At 45.0% G+C, this 25,456-nt stretch overlaps 1 long non-coding RNA gene across 1 annotated transcript in view; it reads left to right on the top strand.

Annotated features, from left to right (window-relative positions):
• Positions 1-229: 229 nt before the first annotated feature.
• The window catches only part of LOC137504082 (uncharacterized), a 45,089-nt gene continuing 19,862 nt past the window's right edge, over positions 230-25,456 (top strand). The window contains exons 1-2 of the long non-coding RNA XR_011019412.1: positions 230-387; positions 10,514-10,598. This is a non-coding gene — a long non-coding RNA (uncharacterized lncRNA). The remainder of the gene's footprint in view (positions 388-10,513; positions 10,599-25,456) is intronic.

Below are 25,456 nucleotides of genomic sequence, written 5' to 3'. Positions count from 1 at the left end.
GGACAAGCTGATGAATGACTTGACTGGATCTGACAGGACAAACTGAGAACTTTCTGGACTGATGCGACAGGACAGACTAACTTGACAGAGCTGACTGGCCAATGACAGACTGACTTCACAAGACTGAGGGTGACCGGAGTCAGAAATGGCATGGCAACATGTCACAGCTGCTTTAACTATGAACAGCACACGTGTGCTATTTGGCCTGTGTTTATATACCCTGGCCTTTGCACCAGTGCAAAAGCCCCCCCACCCCCACAGCAACAACTGACTCTAGGAAGCACAAAAGCTCCCTAGAGTGTGTGCTTGCTCCCGCAGCTGGAAGATGAAGGCCTTGCTGTTTCCAGGATGGAATTCGTAGAGACCCTCTCTGGATCCCCGGGACCAGTGAGTATGACAGTACCATCCTATATCACTTTCATTGCTTGCGAAGTTCCAAGCTGACTAGTTCTGGCCACCCAACCTTTTTAATTGATTTAGGGGTTAAAAAAGCTTGGGCATATTTATTATAACTTTGCCCGGTCAGTTGGATGCAGGGTAAGCTGAATGATGGCTCACCCTGCTGCTGCTGAAATTCCAGGCAGTGTTAAATACTATTCCCACTCCAAGTTGTAGAAACTCAGAGGGACACGTAATTCAGGGTCTGGCTATTGCTGGTAATAAAATAATCCTGCTGTGCCGCTACAGACATGATAACATTACATCTGTGGTGGTGCTAGGGTATGGCTCTAAACGGCTGTGAGTATGCTGAAATAATTTGTCTCAAGGCTTGGGACAGTTTTCCCTCTTTTCTCTCTCAACACAATGTCCTGACTAGGGAAGGAGGCAGGTCACACTCACCACATAGTGGAAAAAGACAGTTTTGGTAGGTAAAACAGACAGGGTGGTGATATACTCACTGCACAGATGTGCTGTATAATTCATTTTATTTGTATAATTTAGTATAGAAGGTGAGCAGCACGGTGGCGTAGTGGTTAGCGCTCTCGCCTTGCAGCGCTGCGTCCCCAGTTTGAATCCCAGCCAGGGCACTATCTGCAAAGAGATTGTATGTTCTCTCCGTGTCTGCGTGGGTTTCCTCCGGGCACTCCGGTTTCCTCTCACATTCCAAAAACATACGGATAAGTTAATTGGCTTCCCCTAAAATTGGCCCTAGACTACAGTACTTACACTACATAATATAGACACATGGCAATGGCAGGGACTAGATTGTGAGCTCCTTTGAGGGACAGTTAGTGACAAGACAATATATATATATATATATATATATATATACACACACACACACTGTACAGCGCTGCGTAATATGTCGGCGCTATATGAATACCAAATAATAATAATAATAATAGATGGACTTAATGCCTAGTATTGTTCTTAGTTCTGGCTTAATAAACTATGAGTGAGAGCTTTCTTTCTTGAGTAGATGCAATAACAGAGCTGTGTCACTGCTTCTCTGATGTGGTGATCTGAGGCTCAGGCAGATGTTGTTTAGCACCATGGAGAGCAGCTGGAGTGCAGTAACATAACGTATTATGTTCAAACTTTAAAGTACACCTGAAGTGAAAGGAACATGGAAGCTGCCACATGTAATTCCTTTGAAACATTACCAGTTGCCTGACAGTCTTGCTGATATATTTTACTTAAAGTATGAAACCCAGCATTTATTCTTTGCTCTAAAAGATTATTTACAGCATATAATATACTACCACAATTATTTTAAACAGTATTCAAACAGTTAAACAGAGGACTTGAGAGCTGCATCCAAACTGGTGATAACATTATCTTGTATTTACTTATTTGTAGCAAGTGAAGAATGTAAATATTCTCTGCCAGTGCAGAAACTCCTAATGTGTACAGAACAAAGAAAGCACATTAAAATATAAATAGACGAGTTATGAATCAAATGCAATAGCGGCTTTTAGAGCAAATAAACTATACTTTGGGAAAGTGTAATTTCTGAATGAATAATACTTGTGCACAAAAGCACATATGATAACTGTATCGGTGATAAAAAGTAGGAAAACACATTTTATTGATTACTATGTCAGAGTTTAATACCGCTTTAAAGGACCACTATCGTGAACATTGTAAAATGTTAAATACATACAAATAATGAATACGTTTCTTCCAGAGTAAAAGGAGCCATAAATTACTTTTCTTCTATGTTGCTGTCACTTACAGTAGGTAGTAGAAATCTGACAGAACCGACAGGTTTAGGACTAGTCCATCTCTTCATTGGGGATTCTCAACAAGGCTTTTATTCTTTATAAAGACATTTCTTATAAAGGATTTATACAATGATGCTGGTCAGCTTCCCTGCTCACTGCACACGTTCTTGGCAGTAGGACAGAGCAACTGCCATTCACTAAGTGCTTTTGAAAATAAACAAAACCTTGCAAATCCCCCAAGAGGAGATGGGCTAGTCCATAGCCTGTCGGTTCTGTCAGATTTCAACTACCTACTGCAAGTGAAAACAACATAGGAGAAAAGTAATTTATGTCTCATTTTACTCTGGAAGAAACATACTCTTTATTTGTATGTGTTTACATGTATTTTAAATTTTACGATTTCCACGATAGTGGTTCTTTAAGTAGGGATATCGCAAACATAGAATTTTCTATTCGCGAATGGCGAGCGTCGGATGGGAACTTCCGCAAAATGTTTGCAATCAGGTGAATCTGGCGAACCACCATATACTTCAATGGGCAGTTGAATTTTAAAACCTACAGACTGTTTCTGGCCACAGAAGTGATGAAAAAGTTTTTTCAAGGGGTCTAACACCTGGATAAGAGCATGCCAGAGGGGGATCCTTGCCAAAGTCTCACCAAAAATTACGCAGTTGACGCAAATTCAGGTTTGCTAAACCCTAATGGGCAGAAATCACATTATGCACAGCTCTGAGTGTCAGTGGGCTGTGGAGTGTCTCACACAGAGAGATACAATAGTACTATCAGAATACAGTGAAATAATAATGCATTGGAGTGATTCTGTGCCTGTAACTTAAAGAGAACACGAGGTGGGAATGTATTATCCTAGTGGGGCACAGAGGCTGGTTATGCACAGTAACACCAGCCTCTGTTGCCCCATGGTGTGCCTCCATGTCCCCCCTGCTCGCTGCTATAGCCCCCGTAGTGCTGGCGACACGCAGCGTGTCACCAGCACAATATTTACCCTAGCGCTGTCTGTCAGCGCCGCTCCCCCGCCTCCTCCGCATCGGCGCACCCGCGCGTGTCCCCTTCCCTCTCGCTGATAGGAGGGAAGTGACACGGGCGTGTGCGCCGATGCGGAGGAGGCGGGGGAGCGGCGCTGACAGACAGCGCTAGGGTAAATATTGTGCTGACGACACGCTGCGTGTCGCCAGCACTACGGGGGCTATAGCGGCGAGCAGGGGGGACATAGAGGCACACCATGGGGCAACAGAGGCTGGTGTTACTGTGCATAACCAGCCTCTGTGCCCCACTAGGATAATACATTCCCACCTCGGGTTCTCTTTAATGAGGCAACAGTAATAGTGTGCACACAGCTCTGGGTGTCAGTGGGCTGTGGAGTGTCACACACACAAAAAACACAGGAGACCGATTTGCTAGCCCACAAAAGGGCTGTTTGGAGTGCTTTCACAGCAAGTAAGGAATAAGAAAACAGGCCTAGCTAATGCATTCCCTACCTGTCTGCAGCAAGTCTGACCCTGCTCTTACTAAAGGTGGACATACACGGTATAATTTTTTCATCCAATCTTACCAATTCTATGTAGTAGAGGGGAACTGCCTAAATTATCCTTTCAGTATATGCACTTAATTTACCCTTATACTACATAGAAATGGTAAGATTGTATGAAAAAATTGTACCATGCATGGCCACCATAACAGTTATTAGAGAATTGATCCAATATGGCCACTGCAGCAGCTTTTTAAATGGGGGTGGGGGGTCCAGGAAGGGGTGCTAGCTGATTTACTGCCATGTGTCTGCTAACTGTAAGGTAAGGGGTCAAAGTTAAGTTCAATGATGATGTATAGGGGGCGAATCAAATATTCCAAATGTTCACTGTTTGTTGTGAATGTGAACAGTCGATGTTGGCAGAATACTGCTCGCAGGCAAACTGTTCGGGCCATCTCTACGTTTAAGTAGTGTCTGAATCATAAACATGAAACAAGCACATGGCTAATCTTGTCAGACTTCAGTCAGAGCACCTGTTCTGCATTCCTGTTCAGGGTCTATGGCCCTTACATTCCTCTGACTTCAGGTGTGCTTTAAAGCGGGTGTGTCACCATAAAAGTCAAATTTCAACAGCAACTTGTCTGAGTGTATTAAGTGATAAAGATGCTAATCCTGCATTCAAAACTTTTTCTGCTGTTATAATTTGGAGTTATGATTTACCTTATGAGCACTGGCCCTTTAGTAGTCAGTGCCAAACAGATGCATGCTGGGGGTTCTTTTTAGCTATAATATATTCCTCCTCTTCCCTTTATTTCCCTGCTTAGCTACTTATCTGAAACACCATCTGATCACTTGTGTTTACAAGCAAGGCTGAGGTGACTCAGCGATTGGAGGAGACAAGAAAAAAGTAAAAGGAAGAATGACATAAGGATTTAGCCTAAACTGTGGGCAAAAGACATGGCCCCCACCAGGAACAGAATTCTCTTCATTTATTATATAAAATTCACTGAAATCAAAACGTGAACAGTACAATGCATGTGTTATGTAAGTAGATCAAGTATTTATCTACCAATATAGGTGTTTTTTTTCCCTGGCATAGTATGGCTAATCCTACTGCTTTAAGCATAATCAGCTCAGTTTCTGCACTCCAGCAGCTCTCCATGGTGCTGAACTTGTGACTCTGTCAACATATTTTTGGCATGCAGGAAAGTGTCTTTATTCTAAACAGCAGAGGCATAATCTTTAAATTACATATTTATCAGAGCACAAGGCAAACCGCAAGCCATGAGCTCTTTGCCACCTTTCTGTGCCCAAAGGTCTATGAGTTCCTGAAACAATTGAGAACAATTTTGCTACATTATTGTAATATACAGGAGTAGTAGTAAGCAGGGATGAGCATATGAGAGCAAGATTCAGTTTTGCTTGCAACAAGACAGATCAAGTGTGTTAGTGGGCACTGGGCAGTGGCAGAGCGGGTTTACTTACCTTACCTATTTTTGCGGCTTCTCATCAATGTGCTGCATGTTGCTATCTTCTTGACACTTTCATAGCTGGAAAATGGCTTAATAATAGCACCCTGTGAGTCTGTTTGCCAGGAAATACCCGATACACACTAGAGAAAAACAAATCTTCTAGGAATAAACAGCTTCAATCTCATCAACTACAGAGACTTACCCTGGCCTCTTATGTTTGCCAGTTACTGTCATTATCATCAAGCTTCATGGTGTACTTATTTAGAGTAGTTAATCTTGCTGCATTGGCAGGTACTTTGAAAGTTGTAAGACAGGCTTTGTATTGGGCTAAATGATCTGCCTATATTCTGTCTTTCATATTCGCTTCCTAGTAAAGACTAGAGATGAGTAAATACAGAAGAAAGATCCTTTCATTAATCTTTTTTACAAAAAATTTTTTAAATACATTTTCAAATGGTTGACTTTTATAGCGATCATCTCATTACTGCTTTTGTCTTCGATCCACCACTGTACTAGAACATGAATGCAATCATTGGGAATTGATTTGAACGGTACAGATTCTTTACATAGTATAGATTTCTTTTACATTTTTTTCTCCAGAGATGTCGGGACAAGCACATCTAAATGTATGTAACAGTGTCATTTGGTACTGCATTTACACTAACATTTAACTCTGTACATGTACAATCCTTGACAATGTCAGTGTTACTTCTGCTACATACACATTAGTTACAACAGTGGCATCTACAGGCAATAAATATAAACTACGCCTTATTGATCCACATCCATTACAGCTTTTTTTTCTTCTTTTATTTTGTTATTGATCATAGTGTGTAGCGGAATTACATTTGTATCTACATCAACAGAGTATTAGAATAGAGCAAAGCATTTAATAATGTGGCACAATAGAGCAGCAGTTCGTTTCACTCACTCTGTGCAGCTGTCAGTTGCTCTTGTAGTTCAAAGAGGCACTGCTATCGCCGCACTGTCAGTGCGCATGCACCCGCCCAATTCACGCACACACACCCGCCTGCCGCTCGCGCACACACCCACCCGGCTGGCCCCCTGGCCCATCCTCCTCCCTGTCCCAAGGCTGTCCGTGTGGCATATGCGCAGTAGCGCAAAGCACGGACCCTCACGGGGCGCAGAGACACAGGGGGATTATTATATAGGATGAACCTTCACCTGTCCTATCGCTCTCTCTTTTTAATGTTATACATTTTAAGTGCTGCATGTGTTATTTTAATACTATTTTCAATGTGCAGTCAACTGTAAAACTACAAACAGTCATCTGGTTGTAGCAGTAATTAGCTGCACACAGCAGAAACACTAGTCAACAGGCGTTGATAGTTGTATCTGGCAAGCTTTTTTACAGAATGGCTGTGTTTTGTATGCACTAAAACAGGTAGGCAAGCCAAAAAATGTTTGCCATTAACCTTTTCCACACGGAGGTGTATGAGATCTACTCCATATTTGTGACTGGATATTTTTACCAGGGGATAGATTTCGCTCACTGCTGCCGCGCAGTCTGCTGTTCCCACTTCTGTCCACGTCTTTGCACCCACTCACACTGATGTCATGCTGACAGCAGGCCTTCCGTAAATCGGGCAGGTGCCAATTTCAATGGCTCCTGACCCTGTGATTGCTTAAAGGCAATCACGGCAATCACATTTCATAAAAGGCCACAGACAGCTCCCATCTTAAAAGGGGCCATAGTAGTCTGGTCACAAAGTGGTTAAAGGACAACTAGCAATAAACAGGTTTGCTTGTTTTTATTTTTTTTTCAAATGTAACATTTTATTGGTACTTGTTAGAAGACAATTATAACATAAGCACTATGTTGTACCAGTAGAATTTCTTGTATATTAAGCATACAGTGAAAAATTGACACTACAAAAAAAATAATAATAATAATATTGCATATAGTAACAGCAATATAAGATTGTTGTAGCTAAATTGTGTGTTTTGAACTGGGACGGGAATAGCTGGGTGTTCTTAAGTAATGTTGTAAATCTTTACCAGCTTAACCCTTCCTTTCTTGTTCTGAAAGTGTTGTCCGAAATCCTTCATTCACTGACCGTGTCAGGAGTGGATCATCCTATTTGCATAGGTTGTAATATCCCTTTCCCTACATCTATTAACCCTGTGTACTTCAGCTAGCGAGACCTACAAAAGAGACTACAGCTGCTTTCTCTCTCTCTGAGGGCTGGTGCACACCGAGCGGATTTTTCAGCATTTCTGCAGCCGCTTGCGGCTGCGGATCCGCTTGGTCAATGTATCTCAATGGGGTGGTGCACACCAGAGTGGGAGGCGTTTTGCAGAAACAAATCCTCCCAGGGTGAGGCATTTTTTGGATTTCGGATGCGTTTCTGCCTCAATGTTAAGTATAGGAAAAACGCAAACCGCTCTGAAAAACGCCTGTTCAGAGCGGTTTTGCCGGCATTTTTGTTACGGAAGCTGTTCAGTAACAGCTTTACTGTAACAATATATGAAATCTACTACACCAAAACCGCTACACAAAATCGCAAAACGCTAGCTGAAACGCTACAGAAAAAGAAGAAAAAGCGTTTCAAAATCTGCTAGCATTTTGCGGATCTGCGAGCGGTTTTTGGTGTGCACCAGGCCTGAATGAGCATTGTTAAAACACTGCAGGAGATTTGGGCGTAGCCAGTGCCACCATAGACTGCAATAGGAATTATGGCTATAGCGGTGCTCAGTCAGTAATTTGGGCGCCAGTAAAAGACAGCGCTCAAATTACTTTTAAAGCACTGTAATTTGGCTGCCAGCAATAGCTGGAAGCTGAATTACATCATTTCCCACCACACACTGTGACCTGGAGGGGGAATAATAATTAGTGCCGCCGGGACTTGTGCAGGAGCAGGGTAAGCCGTATATCTGCTTTATTTTGCACCCAAATCTCCCGGCGGCATATTCATAGGTATGCTCTCTGAATGAGCTGTCCAGATAAGATTATGGGCTCCCAGGGATGGCTGAAGGGCTGAATGATGCTTTGAAACCCTTGTGCCTTGCTAAGTAGAAGGAAAGTTATGTACCGCTTATCTGCTACATAAGTAAACATTCTCTGCTAATTGTATGTGAAACCTGTCATCAAGGCAATCTAAACATATTTCACTGTAACTTTTTGAGAGGTGCAGAGTAGTGTTGCCCGGATACCGCCGATCACGGATTCAAATAAAGTCCCAAAATCCGGATAAGCCATGATTGTGACCCGGATTTGAGTCGGACTTCCAAATTCGAGTCAGATTTTATATGTGATTGCCTGTGTAATCCATGATCACAGCCGTGATCATAGATTAGACTTTAATGTTAATAGCAAAGCCCCCATACATACTACAATCACCAAGATTGCATAGATTATAAAGGTGATCAGTGGTTACAACTTAAAACATTTTTTTTCAAAAAGATCTTATAATTTTTGAGAAAATCGAATTTAAAGTTTCCAATGAAGAAGTATTGGTGATTAAATACCGACAAAACTTGCCGACTTTAGCAGTTAATAGCAAAGCCCCCTTACATGCTATAAAACAAATTTGCAGGATTTGTTAAGTAGAACAGTGGGAATAAGAGGGATTTTTTTTTCAAAAAGACCTTATAGTTTTTGAGATAATGGATTTTAAAGGTTCAAAGGAAAAAAATATACATTTAAATGTGGTAAATGACAGTTTACCGCATTTACACGTATACTTTTTTCCTTTGAAATTTACTTTGAACTTTTAAAATTGATTATCTCAAAAACTATAACGTCTTTTTGAAAAACAAAATGTTTCCCCTTGTTCCCTCTGTTCTACTGAACATATCCTGCAAATCTGGTATCATGTAACAGGGCTTTGCTATTAACTGCATAAGTCGGCGGCTTTTCAGCTTTTAGGCACAGATATATTTTCTATGATCACAGCAATGATCACGGGCCGAATACACAAAATAACGGCCGCATCCGTGATTGAATTCCGTGATCGATTCCCGATCACGGATTTGGATCACGATGTCGGATAGTGAAAAAATGCTTGCAAATCACGGCTATGCCATGATCACGGATTGTATCCAAGCAACACTGGTGCAAAGACCAGCACTGGCTGATGCCATATTTCCCCCCCCCCCCAAAAAAAAAAACACAAACTTAACACAGCTAACTTAGTAACACAGAGCTTTTACTGTGATTTTTAACACAAAAGTTTACATAGCTATTATTAAATAATACTTAAACATTATTAGTCTCCAGATACCAACCCAACCGTCTCAGATCTGCACACAAGCTTCTTTTATCCTCTTCTACAATTACCTCCTCACATTCACGTGTACAAGACTTTTCACATGCCTTACCCCTCCTCTGGAATGCCCTTCCACAACACATCCGCCACTCTCCCACCTTTGAAATCTTTAAACGCTCCCTCAAAACCCACCTATTCCGACAAGCATATTCTCTAGCTTAGGCCATGCACCCACTAAATAACCTAATTACGCACTGCCAGTACATATACTGTATACTTCCCCACCTCTTGTTTCCACCACATACCTTTAGATTGTAAGCTCGCAAGAGCAGGGCCCTCACCCTTTTGTGTCTCGGAATGTTATTAATTTAATTGCTTGCACTCTGTTAGACATTTATACATTTTAGTCATCATGTTAAAAACCACTTAACGACTGCCTAACGCCGATAGGCGTCGGCGGGTCGTTAGTGGTATAGCATGGAAACGCATGCCAGTTCACGGAGGGTGTCTCCGTGAACATTGTGCGAGCCGCCAATCGCGGCTCTCACGCATAATGTAAACACGCGGGGAAGAAATCCCCGCTGTTTACATCATACGGCGCTGCTGCGCAGCAGCGCCATCACAGGGATCGGCGATCCCCGGCCTCTGATTGGCCGGGGATCGCTGGCATCTGATAGGCTAAAGCCTATCCTATCCAGCATCACACAGGAAGAGGGAGAGGGGAGGAAGTAGAGGGAGGGCGGAAATCGCTGTGGAGGAGGGCTTTAAAGAGCCCCCCCTCCAAGCGCAAATAGCCGGCGGCGATCAGACCCCCCCAGCAGGACATCCCCCTAGTGGGGAAAAAAGGGGGGAAGTCTGATCGCCCTGGTGCAATGCTGATCGGTGCTGCGGGCTTGAGAGCCCACGCAGCACCGATATCCTGAAAATCCCCTGGTCCTTAAGTGGTTAAATCAAATTGTAATCAGCAGTGCTGTATTTTGTATCATTGTTCATATTTGATGTATATCATTGTCTGTATCATTATGTACCCCTTGTTTGTTTTCTCACATCGTACAGCGCCACAGAATATGTTGGCGCATTATAAATAAATAATAAATATTATTATTATGATTTGTACATTGTTATTTTATTACATTTGGATATTGATTGTTGTCTTAACAGTTGAAGTATATCATTTTTATGGACAAAATAATAATTTTCATCAGGACAAAAGGTGTAAGCCGGATTCCTCATGTCACACTTTCTGGTGAGTTAGATCTCTTCATTTTGAACAGTACAAAACTGAGCATCAGTGTGCCCTTTCCAATTACAGTATATGTTACCTACTCCTGGCTTCAACAACAATGGTTTAATTTGCCATTGCTTGTCGTTTCGCTAAATTAACTGAACTGCTAGGTTATAATTGCACTAGTCACTTTAATACTTCTATTTATAAGTATAATTAATTATTGCTACTGCAATCTATCTACCTCATTACCCTGAACTCATTTTGCTCATACTGCTTTACTGCACAGTTACTTTCTTATTACCGTTTATCTACATCTTTTCCTAACTTGGCGTACTTTACCTTCTTATCATGGTCTCATCACTCTCAGGACAATCTTTATTTTTCTGGCAACTACATGGTATGTGCCCAGTCAAAAATGGCGCATAAGAAAAATGGCGCACAGTGATGCTGCTTTTTTTTTTGCTGCTTATTGTTATTTAACAATAAGCTATAAACGTTATTAAACTTTATTTAACGTTTAGCTATAAAACGTAAGTTATTCTCTGTGTTGCCTGCTGTTAATCTCATTAAAAGAGAACCTCAAAGTTGCCATGTCAAATATCAGCCAGATGACAGAGGCTAGTAGGCTACAAATATAAATGGCAGAGCTTACCCTGTGCATTAGGGATGCTCGATGAATTCCGCGGAATGGAGATTTCCGTGATTCCGGTCGGAAATTGGCAATTTCATTCCGTTGAGCCGGAACGGAAAAGCTATAGCAGTAATCGGAAATAGCGGAATTTCTATGCGGAATTCCGTCGGAATTCAATCAGAAGCGTGTAAAAGCTGCATTAGCCAATCAGAAGGGATAGACCCATCACAGAAGCTTAAAACATGATTTCTGCATTAAAAACTAAATTTCTGCACCAATTAGAGTCAACAAAAACCAACCAATCCTACGTTAGCAACCAGCTCCTAGCTACCTATCATCAGCTATCCCACCCATTTTGTATATAAAGGAGGTGTGACAGTCACAAAGCTTGTGGGTTTCTGTCTGGTGTTGAGAGAGGAGAGACAGACCCATATTAGTATTTTCTACTTGAACTTAAAACTAAAAAGAATTTTCTCAAAAATGACAAACATTTGCCTCGTATCCACTATTCTCCTTAACATACCTAACACATTTGGTGATGAGCGCACATGTGGGGGCTTTGCTGTTAACTGCCATTGACTTCAATGCAATTTACCTAAAATTCAGGCAGCAAAATTGCAAAAATTAATAAGAGAATTTGTAACATGGAATAGGTGTCAATTTTGTGAAAAAGTTCCTTAAGGAAAAAACAGACAAATTTACCATGAGATACAACTTACAAAAATTGCCGGTTCATCCCTATATCACACAGCTGGTCAAGAGTTGTTACTTTGGACTGCAATTAACTTGAGCATAATTTACTCCTACTACCTTAAGAAACTAATGGTCGAGCATGAACATCTGGCCAGTGGCCACACAGATGAACGAACTGCCTAAATCCACTCAGATAAGGTAACCCAAGAAAGACACTGCTGATCATGAAAGAATTTACAAGGGAACCACACCCTATAATTACCAACCAACCGCCTGCCTCGAACAACATGGAAAGTCCTATCAGACATCATAGTCACCAAGCTGCAGTATTATACGAATTGTTGAAAAACAAATATAGGATAGTGGGAATGTGGTGTGCCTCTAAAAAGAGAATAAAAATAACTGAGAAGATACTACCCTAATGGGATGCCTGCACAAGAAAAAGAAAAACAATCAAAAAATTTAGGCATTTAATCACCCTCATGATAGAGAAAAGAAGCTGAACAATATTAATTCAATTATGAAAATGTATTAGACAATAATAGTTTAGAAGACCATAAAAACTTTTTTTCAAAAAACCAAGACTCAAACCATTATCATTGGCACCCACCCAAAATTGCAACATACAGCTACAGTGGCTTGCAAAAGTATTCAGCCCCCTTGAAGTTTTCCACATTTTGTCACATTACTGCCACAAACATGAATCATTTTTATTGGAATTCCGCATGAAAGACCAATACAAAGTGGTGTACAAGTGAGAAGTGGAACGAAAGTCATACATGATTCCAAACATTTTTTTACAAATCAATAACTGCAAACTGGGGTGTGCGTAATTATTAAGCCCCCTTTGGTCTGAGTGCAGTCAGTTGCCCATAGACATTGCCTGATGAGTGCTAATTAGTGTTGGACGAACAGTGTTCGCCACTGTTCGGGTTCTGCAGAACATCACCCTGTTCGGGTGATGTTCGAGTTCGGCCGAACACCTGATGGTGCTCGGCCAAACCGTTCGGCCGCATGGCCGAACTAAGAGCGCATGGCCGAACGTTCCCCGAACGTTCAGCTAGCGCTGTGATTGGCCGAACGGGTCACGTGGTTCGGACCCGAACACGCTCTGATTGGCCGAACGGTCACGTGGTTCGGGTAAATAAATACCCGAACCACGTCATATCTCCGCCATTTCTCTCTGGGTTTAGCTTTGGGTAGGCAGGCAGGGTAGTTCGCGCTCCAGCCATGCTAGCCAGGGTCCCCCCAGTTATTGTGTGTCGCTGCTGGGAACAGTAGTACACCGCTCGCTCAGCCACACTATATATAGCATTGTTTACTGCCACTGTGTACCTCGCTCAGCCACACTATATATAGCATTGTTTACTGCCACTCTGTGTACACCGCTCAGCCAAACTATATAGCATTGTGTGTACTGCCACTGTGTACCTCGCTCAGCCACGCTATATATAGCATTGTGTTTACTGCCACTCTGTGTACACGGCTCAGCCAGACTATATAGCATTGTGTTTACTGCCACTCTGTGTACACGGCTCAGCCAGACTATATAGCATTGTGTGTACTGCCACTCTGTGTACACGGCTCAGCCAGACTATATAGCATTGTGTGTACTGCCACTCTGTGTACACCGCTCAGCCAGACTATATAGCATTGTGTGTACTGCCACTCTGTGTACACCGCTCAGCCAGACTATATAGCATTGTGTGTACTGCCACTCTGTGTACACCGCTCAGCCAGACTATATAGCATTGTGTGTACTGCCACTCTGTGTACACCGCTCAGCCAGACTATATAGCATTGTGTGTACTGCCACTCTGTGTACACCGCTCAGCCAGACTATATAGCATTGTGTGTACTGCCACTCTGTGTACACCGCTCAGCCAGACTATATAGCATTGTGTTTACTGCCACTCTGTGTACACGGCTCAGCCACACTATATAGCATTGTTTACTGCCACTCTGTGTACATCGCTCAGCCACACTATATAGCATTGTGTGTACTGCCACTCTGTGTACACCGCTCAGCCAGACTATATAGCATTGTTTACTGCCACTCTGTGTACACGGCTCAGCCACACTATATAGCATTGTTTACTGCCACTCTGTGTACACCGCTCAGCCAGACTATATAGCATTGTGTGTACTGCCACTCTGTGTACACCGCTCAGCCAGACTATATAGCATTGTGTGTACTGCCACTCTGTGTACACCGCTCAGCCAGACTATATAGCATTGTTTACTGCAACTCTGTGTACACGGCTCAGCCACACTATATAGCATTGTTTACTGCCACTCTGTGTACACCGCTCAGCCAGACTATATAGCATTGTGTGTACTGCCACTCTGTGTACACCGCTCAGCCAGACTATATAGCATTGTGTGTACTGCCACTCTGTGTACACCGCTCAGCCAGACTATATAGCATTGTGTTTACTGCCACTCTGTGTACACCGCTCAGCCACACTATATAGCATTGCGTACTCTGCCAGTCAGTGTGTATATTGCTGGGATCAGTAATACTCCACTCACCGCCAACCACTATATGAGCTCACCATGAGTTCCTCAGAGACCTCCGCTGTGAGCAGCACTCCCAACAACAGCAACAGCCAACGCCCCACGCAAGCTATAACATCCACCCCAGCAGCCAGTGGTCAGCAGCAGCCCTCCCCGGAGGAGAACGTTGTGTCCATCGGTCCGTCGCCAGAGCGTTTAATGAGGGCTGCCATTGAGGAGATGATGGGGCCTGATGTGGAGGAGGAGGTCTGGCTCAGGACAGCATCCCAAGTTAATGTTGAGGACGATGAGGGGTCTGTGTCTGGGGATGTTGGGGTGGCAGAGGTGGTGGGTGGGTCAGACTCAGGAGAAGAGTTGTACGATGAGGATGATGATCGGGACCATCTGTATGTGCCTCAGAGTCCGACCCCGGAAAACATGTATCGTGTGTTTAGGTACTAAAATCTGCGTTCCCAGTAGTGTTGGGCGAACAGTGTTCGCCACTGTTCGGGTTCTGCAGAACATCACCCCGTTCGGGGTGACTATATACCAGACTATATAGCATTGTGTTTACTGCCACTCTGTGTACACGGCTCAGCCACACTATATAGCATTGTGTTTACTGCCACTCTGTGTCTACTGGGAACAGTAGTACACCGCTCACCCGCCACTGTATAGCATTGTGCTCTGTGTCGCTGCTGGCAATAGTGGTACACCGCTCACCCACCACTGTATAGCATTTCTGTACTGCCACTGTACTGCTGCCAGTCAGCGTGTACTTTAAGGATAAGTGAAATGAGGAAGAAATCCGGTGAAAGAGGGAGGGGCAAGGGAAGAGGTGTTTCCCCTGACGGTTCACGTACAGGCCACAGGGGAGCACCCAAGAAAACCCACTCAATACCGCCCATGTTGTCCAGGACAACCACCCTCACAGATCCAAAAGAACAGGACCAGATAATTACTTGGATGATCTCTCAAGCGTCCAGCAGTGGGTTAAGCAGCACCAGCACATCACGCACGAGGTCCGAGTCCTCAGCCAGTTACAAGGATCCAGTGGGCACAAAGCTGACACAACCGGCAGCGACACCACGCACACAACTGCCAGATAACCAGACGACGTTGGAGTGAGCTGCGCAGAGGTTGTTCTGGGGAGCTCTACTCCACGGCGGCGGCCCCCCACAATGACATATGATGAGTTTGAGGAGATGGAAGAGGAGGGTATGGACAATGTGGACATAGACCCAGATTTTGTTTGTGAACGAGAACATCGCCGTCGTAGCAGCAGCACAGATGAGTCTGTTGAAGAACCCACTGCTGCACGAGTTCGCCTTGTGCCACAAGGTAGGCGGCGCGCAATTTCAGGCACCACAAGCGTGGAAGTTCAAGTGAGAGGCAAAAGAGGTGCAAACAGAAATCGCCAGCAAGGCAGGTGCTCCAAAGTCTGGGCTTTCTTTGAAGACTGCACTGAGGATGTTACCATGGCGATTTGCAAGGTGTGCAAGACCCGCCTGAGCAGGGGGAAAAGTATTAACAACCTCTCCACCACCAGCATGAGCCGCCACATGCTATCCAAACATCCCACTCTGTGGGCAAATGCGGCAGGACAGGGTACCACCAGCAACACTGCCTCCCTTGGGTTCACCAGACTCACCACCAGACCCGCCTCAGCAGCAGCAGTAGCCCAGCCATTGCGTGGTTCACAACATTCACAAACATCAGACGACGCTGACACTGTCACTTTCCGGAGTAGTGCTCTTGAGGTCTCCCCGTGTTCATCAAACACAACAACCAACAGCCCTTCGGTGTGCAGCCCTACGGTTCAGTTGTCTGTCTCGGAGATGTTTGAGCGCAAGAGGAAATTGCCAGCAAATGACCCCCGGGCCGTGGCAGTAACAGCCAGCATAGCCAAGCTTCTGGCCTGCGAAATGCTGAAATATGGAGTGGTGGAGACAAACAGCTTCAAGGGCATGATGTCAGTGGCCATCCACTACCACTTTGCGCGCTCTGCAGTGCCTGAGTTGCATGAGCACGTGGTCAGCAAAATAACCCGAAGCTTGAAGAATGCCGTTGCCTGCAAGGTTCACCTCACCACTGACACCTGGACGAGTGCGTTCGGCCAGGGTCGATACATCTCCCTTACCGCGCACTGGGTGAACCTTGTGGAGCCTGGCAGCGATTCCTCACCTGCTACAGCGCGGGTGTTGCCCACGCCGCAAACAGCTGCACCGCCGTCCCTCCCACTGGATAACAAGAGCAGCACCTACCTCTCTGACTCCTTCTCCTCCAACGCATCTCAAAGCTGTACCTCACCCGGAAACGCTAACCCAGCACCAGCAGCAGTAGGATCGTGGAAGCAGTGCAGCACAGCTGTTGGCATGCGTCAGCAAGCGTTGCTGAAGCTGATCTGCCTTGGGGATAAGCAGCACACAGGGGAGGAAATTTGGAGGGGAATAAAGGAACAGACGGATTTGTGGCTGGCACCGCTGGACCTGAAACCGGGCATGAAGCTAGACACCTGGCACGAACTGGCAATGTACGCAATAGAGGTGCTGGCTTGCCCGGCAGCCAGCGTTATGTCGGAACGCTGTTTCAGTGCTGCCGGAGGCATCGTCACAGATCGGCGTATCCGCCTCTCCACAGAAAATGCAGACCGTCTGACTCAAATTAAAATGAATCAATCCTGGATTGGAAACGACTACGCAACACTCCAGGACCCCAACCAAGTAACATGACCAATGAACATCTGGGATGGTTTAGCGTTGCTGGTCCCTGTTTATGGAACCTCTTATCTTTATTACATTTATGACTGCATGGCGGTACAAAGCATGCTATCCGCACGCTTCTTGTCCTCATGCAAGGCCTGGGTTGTTGTGTCTCAAAGCGTGGCCTTCTCCTCCTGCGCCTCCTCCTGTTCCATCACGTCTGCTGCTGCTGCTGCTGGGTTAGCGTTGCCGGTGACGGTCCCTGTTTATGGAACCTCTTATCTTTATTACATTTATGACTGCATGGCGGTAAAAAGCATGCTATCCGCACGCTTCTTGTCCTCATGCAAGGCCTGGCTTGTTGTGTCTCACAAAGCGTGGCCTTCTCCTCCTGTGCCTCCTCCTGTTCCATCACGTCTGCTGCTGCTGGGTTAGAGTTGCCGGCGCGTGGTCCCTGTTTATTGAACCTCTTATCTTTATTACATTTATGACTGCATGTCGGTAAAAAGCATGCTATCCGCACGCTTCTTGTCCTCATGCAAGGCCTGGGTTGTTGTGTCTCACAAAGCGTGGCCTTCTCCTCCTGCGTCTCCTCCTCCTGTTCCATCACGTGTGCTGGTGCTGGGTTAGCATTACCGGTCCCTTTTCCTGGAACCTCTTCTCTGTATTACATGTATGACTGCATGGCGACAAAAAGCATGTTACCTGTGCAAAGAAACATGACATTTTCCACATTTAAAAGACAGTTTTTCCTTTGAAACTTTACAATCAATTTTCTCAAAAACTATAAGCTCTTTTTCAAATATTTTTTTTCCTCTTGTACCCACTCCCAGGGTGCACATACCCTGCAAATTTGGGGTATGTAGCATGTAAGGAAGCTTTAAAAAGCACGAAAGTTCGGGTCCCCATTGACTTCCATTATGTTTGGAGTTCGGCGCGAACACCCGAACATCGCGGCGATGTTCGGCGAACGTTCGCGAATCCAAACATCTAGGTGTTCGCCCAACACTAGTGCTAATGGCTAAATAGAGTGCACCTGTGTGTAATCTAATGTCAGTACAAATACAGTTGCTCTGTGACGACCTCAGAGGTTGTCTAAGAGAATATTGGGAGCAACAACACCATGATGTCCAAAGAACACACCAGACAGGTCAGGAATAAAGTTATTTAGAAATTTAAAGCAGGCTTAGGCTACAAAAAGATTTCGAAAGCCTTGAACATCCCACGGAGCACTGTTCAAACGATCATTCAGAAATGGAAGGAGTATGGCACAACTGTACACCTACCAAGACAAGGCCGTCCACCTAAACTCACAGGCCGAACAAGGAGAGGGCTGATCGGAAATGCAGTCAAGAGGCCCATGGTGACTCTGGACGATCTGCAGAGATCTACAGCTCAGGTGGGGGAATCTGTCCATAGGACAACTATTAGTCATGCACTGCACAAAATTGGCCTTTATGGAAGAGTGGCAAGAAGAAAGCCATTGTTAACAGAAAAGCATAAGAAGTCCCGTTTGCCACAAGCCATGTGGGGGACACAGCAAACTTGTGGAAGAAGGTGCTCTGGTCAGATGAGACCAAAACTGAACTTTTTGGCCAAAATGCAAAACGCTATGTGTGGTGGAAAACTAACACTGCACATCACTCTGAACACACCATTACCACTGTCAAATATGGTGGTGGCAGTATCATGTTCTGGGGGTGCTTCTCTTCATCAGGGACAGGGAAGCTGGTCAGAGTTGATGGGAAGATGGATGGAGCCAAATACAGGGCAATCTTGGAAAAAAACCTCTTGGAGTCTGCAAAAGACTGGAGACTGGGGTGGAGGTTCACCGTCCAGCAGGACAACGACCCTAAACATAAAGCCAGGGCAACAATGGAATGGTTTAAAACAAAACATATCCATGTGTTAGAATGGCCCAGTCAAAGTCCAGATCTAAATCCAATCGAAAATATGTGGCAAGATCTGAAAACTGCTGTTCACAAATGCTGTCCATCTAATCTGACTGAGCTGTAGCTGTTTTACAAAGAAGAATGGGCAAGGATTTCAGTCTCTAGATGTGCAAAGCTGGTAGAGACATACCCTAAAAGACTGGCAGCTGTAATTGCAGCAAAAGGTGGTTCTGCAAAGTATTGACTCGGGAGGATGAATAATTTACGCACACCCCACTTTGCAGTTATTTGAAAAAAATGTTTGGAATCATGTATGATTTTTGTTCCACTTCTCACGTGTACACCACTTTGTACTGGTCTTTCATGTGGAATTCCAATAAAATTGATTCACGTTTGTGGCAGTAATGTGACAAAATGTGGAAAACTTCAAGGGGGCCGAATACCTTTGCAAGCCACTGTATATATACTCCCCACATATCTACAAATCCTGAAGTCCCCCTTAACACCTGCTGCCAAAATTTGCTAGACCCAATTGACAACAAAGAAGTACAGACCAGTACCATCGAAGTGTATTATAAGCTCTTCATTTATTTAAGATACATGGACATATTGCAATGCAGCAGCGTTTCAGAGGAGAACCTCCTTTATCAAGCTACAGTATGTCAGTGTCTGATTCTCAATGCAACCTAAGCAGCTTTATATACTCTACTTACATGGCTATTGACCAATCACATTGCACTTCCACCTATGGCGACCAATCCCCCTTAGTCCTGCTTGGCAGACCCGATAGGGAACTACTACTTAACCTCCCTGGCGGTAAGCATGAGCAACCTCCAATCGCCGCCGCTACCCGCCGATCCGCCGCTATACCCATCGCCGCAGCCGCCCCTCCCCCCCCGGACCCCGTGCGCTGCCTGGCCAATCAGTGCCAGGCAGCGCTGTGGGGTGGATCGGATTCCCCTTTGACGTCACGACGTCGATGAACATGCCGCCCCGTCGCCATGGCGACGGGGGGAGCCCTCCAAGAGATCCCGTTCTTTGAACGGGATCTCTTGATCTCCGTTCGCCGAAGGCGATCGGAAGGGCTGGGGGGATGCCGCTCAGCAGCGGCTATCATGTAGTGAGACATTGTCTCGCTCCATGAAAAAAAAAAATTAAAAAAAGGTATTTGCTGCCCCCTGGCGGATTTTAACCACTTGCCGACCGCCTACTTCATATTGGCGGCGGCAAAGTGGCAGCCCCAGGACCACGTAACGCAGAATGGCGTCAGGTCCTGGGGCACTCTTTGGCCGGGGATCGCGCGCTGGGATGCGCGCGCATCCACCGGTCCGGCAATAGGCTCCGCCCACCCGCGACGTCAACCCGCCGGCCAATCGCAAGTGCCGGCGGGTTGTTAACCCGACGATCCCCGGATAGGAAGCGTATAATACGCTTTGTAATGTTTACAAAGTGTATTATACAGGCTGCCTCCTGCCCTGGTGGCCCCAGTGTCCGAGGGACCACCAGGGCAGGCTGCAGCCACCCTAGTCTGCACCCAAACACACTGATCTGCCCCCCCCTGCCCCCTGATCGCCCACAGTACCCCTCAGACCCCCCCCTGCCCACCCCCCAGACCACCATTTGCACACAATCACCCCCCTAATCACCCATCAATCACTCCCTGTCACTATCTGTCAACGCTATTTTTTTTTTAGTCCCTAAACTGCCCCCTGCTCCCTCCTGATCACCCCCCACCCCTCAGATTCTCCCCAGATGTGTACTGTATGCATCTATCCCCCCTGATCACCTGTCAATCACCTGTCAATCACCCGTCAATCACCCGTCAATCACCCGTCAATCACCCGTCAATCACCCCCTGTCACTGCCACCCATCAATCAGCCCCTAACCTGCCCCTTGCGGGCAATCTGATCACCCACCCACACCAATAGATCGCCCGCAGATCCGACATCAGATCACCTCCCAAATCCATCGTTTACATCTATTCTCTCCTCTAAACACCCACTAATTACCCATCAATCACCCCCTATCACCACCTGTCACTGTTACCCATCAGATTAGACCCTTGCGGGCACCCAATCGCCCACCCACACGCTCAGATTGCCCTCAAACCCCCCCCCCTTATCGATTCGCCAGTGCATTATTTACATCCGTTCTTCCCTGTAATAACCCACTGATCACCTGTCAATCACCCCCTGTCACTGCCACCCATCAATCACCCCCTGTCACTGCCACCCATCAATCAGCCCCTAACCTGCCCCTTGCGGGCAATCTGATCACCCACACCAATAGATCGCCCGCAGATCCGACATCAGATCACCTCCCAAGCGCAGTGTTTACATCTATTCTCTCCTCTAAACACCCACTAATTACCCATCAATCACCCCCTATCACCACCTGTCACTGTTACCCATCAGATTAGACCCTAATCTGCCCCTTGCGGGCACCCAATCACCCGCCCACACGCTCAGATTGCCCTCAGACCCCCCCTTATCAATTCGCCAGTGCAATATTTACATCTGTTATTCCCTGTAATAACCCACTGATCACCTGTCAATCACCCATCAATCACCCCCTGTCACTGCCACCCATCAATCACCCCCTGTCACTGCCACCCATCAATCAGCCCCTAACCTGCCCCTTGCGGGCAATCTGATCACCCACCCACACCAATAGATCGCCCGCAGATCCGACATCAGATCACCTCCCAAGTGCAGTGTTTACATCTCTTCTCTCCTCTAAACACCCACTAATTACCCATCAATCACCCCCTATCACCACCTGTCACTGTTACCCATCAGATTAGACCCTAATCTGCCCCTTGCGGGCACCCAATCACCCGCCCACACCTCAGAACGCCCTCAGACCCCAGCCCTGATCACCTCGCTAGTGCATTGCTTGCATCTATTTCCCCCCTCTAATCACACCTTGAGACACCCATAAATCACCTCCTGTCACCCCCTAGCACACCTACCCATCAGATAGGGCCCTAATTTGCCCCGTGTGGGCTCCTGATCACTCGGCCAAACCCTCAGATCCCCCTCAGACCCCCTTCCGATCACCTCCCCAGTGCATTGATTGCATCTATTTTCCCCTCTAAATGCCCCCTGAGACACCCATCAATCACCTCCTGTCACCCCCCTAGCACTCCTATCCATCAGATCAGGCCCAATACATCCTGTCATCTAAGAGGCCACCCTGCTTATGACCGTTTCCACAAAATTTGCCCCCTCATAGACCACCTGTCATCAAAATTTGCAGATGCTTATACCCCTGAACAGTCATTTTGAGAAATTTGGTTTCCAGACTACTCACAGTTTTGGGCCCGTAAAATGCCAGGGCAGTATAGGAACCCCACAAGTGACCCCATTTTAGAAAGAAGACACCCCAAGGTATTCTGTTAGGTGCATGATGAGTTCATAGAAGATTTTATTTTTTGTCAAAAGTTAGCGGAAATTGGATTTTTATTGTTTTTTTCACAAAGTGTCATTTTTCACTAACTTGTGACAAAAAATAAAATCTTCTATGAACTCACCATACCCCTAACGGAATACCTTGGGGTGTCGTCTTTCTAAAATGGGGTCACTTGTGGGGTTCCTATACTGCCCTGGCATTTTAGGGGCCCTAAACCGTGGGGAGTAGTCTAGAAAACAAATGCCTCAAAATGACCTGTTTATAGGACGTTGGGCCCCTTAGCGCACCTAGGCTGCAAAAAAGTGTCACACATGTAGTATCGCCATACTCAGAAGAAGTAGTATAATGTGTTTTGTGGTGTATTTTTACACATAGCCATGCTGGGTGGGAGAAATCTCTCTGTAAATGGACAATTGTGTGTAAAAAAAATCAAAAATGTGTCATTTACAGAGATATTTCTCCCACCCAGCATGGTTATATGTAAAAATACACCACAAAACACATTATACTACTTCTTCTGAGTACGGCGATACCACATGTGTGACACTTTTTTGCAGCCTAACTGTGCTAAGGGGCCCAAAGTCCAATGAGTACCTTTAGGATTTCACAGGTCATTTTGAGACATTTGGGTTCAAGACTACTCCTCACGGTTTAGGGCCCCTAAAATGCCAGGGCAGTATTGGAACCCCACAAATGACCCCATTTTAGAAAGAAGACACCCCAAGGTATTCCGTTAGGAGTATGGTGAGTTCATAGAAGATTTTATTTTTTGTCACAAGTTAGCGGAAATTGATATGTATTGTTTTTTTTTTTCACAAAGTGTCATTTTCCGCTAACTTGTGACAAAAAAAAAATCTTCTATGAACTCACCATACCCCTAACGGAATACCTTGGGGTGTCTTCTTTCTAAAATGGGGTCACTTGTGGGGTTCCTATACTGCCCTGGCATTTTAGGGGCCCTAAACCGTGAGGAGTAGTCTAGAATCCAAATGCCTCAAAATGACCTGTGAATAGGACGTTAGGCCCCTTAGCGCACCTAGGTTGCAAAAAAGTGTCACACATGTGGTATCGCCGTACTCAGAAGAAGTAGTATAATGTGTTTTGGGGTCTATTTTTATACACACCCATGCTTGGTGGTAGAAATCTCTCTGTAAATGGACAATTGTGTGTATAAAAAAATCAAATAATTGTCATTTACAGAGATATTTCTCCCACCAAGCATCTGTATGTGTAAAAATACACCCCAAAACACATTATACTACTTCTCCTGAGTATGGCGGTACCACATGTGTGGCACTTTTTTGCACCCTAAGTGCGCTAAGGGGCCCAAAGTCCAATGAGTACCTTTAGGATTTCACAGGTCATTTTGCGACATTTGGTTTCAAGACTACTCCTCACGGTTTAGGGCCCCTAAAATGCCAGGGCAGTATAGGAACCCCACAAATGACCCCATTTTAGAAAGAAGACACCCCAAGGTATTCCGTTAGGAGTATGGTGAGTTCATAGAAGATTTTATTTTTGTCACAAGTTAGCGGAAAATGACACTTTGTGAAAAAAAACAATTAAAATCAATTTCCGCTAACTTGTGACAAAAAAAAAATCTTCTATGAACTCACCATACTCCTAATGGAATACCTTGGGGTGTCTTCTTTCTAAAATGGGGTAATTTGTGGGATTCCTATACTGTCCTGGCATTTTAGGGGCCCTAAACCGTGAGGAGCAGTCTTGAAACGAAATTTCTCAAAATGACCTGTGAAATCCTAAAGGTACTCATTGGACTTTGGGCCCCTTAGCGCAGTTAGGGTGCAAAAAAGTGCCACACATGTGGTATCGCCGTACTCAGGAGAAGTAGTATAATGTGTTTTTGGGGGGGTGTTTTTCCACATACCCATGCTGAGTGGGAGAAATATCTCTATAAATTGACAATTGTGTGTAAAAAAAATAAAACAATTGTCATTTACGGAGATATTTCTCCCACCCAGCATGGGTATGTGTAAAAATACACCCCAAAACACATTATACTACTTTTCCTGAGTACGGCAATACCACATGTGTGGCACTTTTTTGCAGCCTAACTGCGCTAAGGGGCCCAAAGTCCAATGAGCATCTTTAGGCTTTACAGGGGTGCTTACAATTAGGCACCCCCCAAAATGCCAGGACAGTGAACACACCCCACAAATGACCCCATTTTGGAAAGTAGACACTTCAAGGTATTCAGAGAGGAGCATAGTGAGTCCGTGGCAGATTTCATTTTTTTTGTCGCAAGTTAGAAGAAATGGAAACTTTTTTTTGTTTTGTTTTTTGTTACAAAGTGTCATTTTCCGCTAACTTGTGACAAAAAATAAAATCTTCTATGAACTCATCATGCCTCTCACTGAACACTTTGGGATGTCTTCTTTCCAAAATGGGGTCATTTGGGGGGGATTTGTACTATCCTGGAATTTTAGCCCCTCATGAAACCTGACAGGTGCGCAGAAAAGTCAGAGATGCTTGAAAATGGGAAAATTCACTTTTGGCACCATAGTTTGTAAACGCTATAACTTTTACCCAATCCAATAAATATACACTGAATGGGTTTTTTTTTATCAAAGACATGTAGCAGAATAACTTTCGCGCTCAAATGTATAGGAAATTTTACTTTATTTGAAAAATGTCAGCACAGAAAGTTAAAAAAGTCATTTTTTGACAAAATTCATGTCTTTTTTGATGAATATAATAAAAAGTAAAACTCGCAGCAGCAATCAAATAGCACCGAAAGAAAGCTGTATTAGTGACAAGAAAAGGAGGTAAAATTCATTTAGGTGGTAAGTTGTATGACTGAGCAATAAACCGTGAAAGCTGCAGTGGTCCGAATGGAAAAAAAGGCTCTGGTCCTTAAGGGGTTTTATGACTGCAGTCCTTAAGTGGTTAACAAACCGCCAGGGAGGTTAATATGCACAATATGTGCGACTAATGAGGACCCTCAATGTGTGGCTAACTCGTGGTGCAGTGGCCGCATTTCCAACTCAGGAAAGTTGCCGACCAATGAGGAAAGAGGAGATTTACGTCAT

This window comes from Hyperolius riggenbachi, chromosome 4, assembly GCF_040937935.1.
Source record: "Hyperolius riggenbachi isolate aHypRig1 chromosome 4, aHypRig1.pri, whole genome shotgun sequence".
NCBI classification, from domain to species: domain Eukaryota; kingdom Metazoa; phylum Chordata; class Amphibia; order Anura; family Hyperoliidae; genus Hyperolius; species Hyperolius riggenbachi.
The sequence above is the reverse complement of the archived record's forward strand: the minus strand, read 5'-3'. Positions and strand labels throughout refer to the sequence as shown.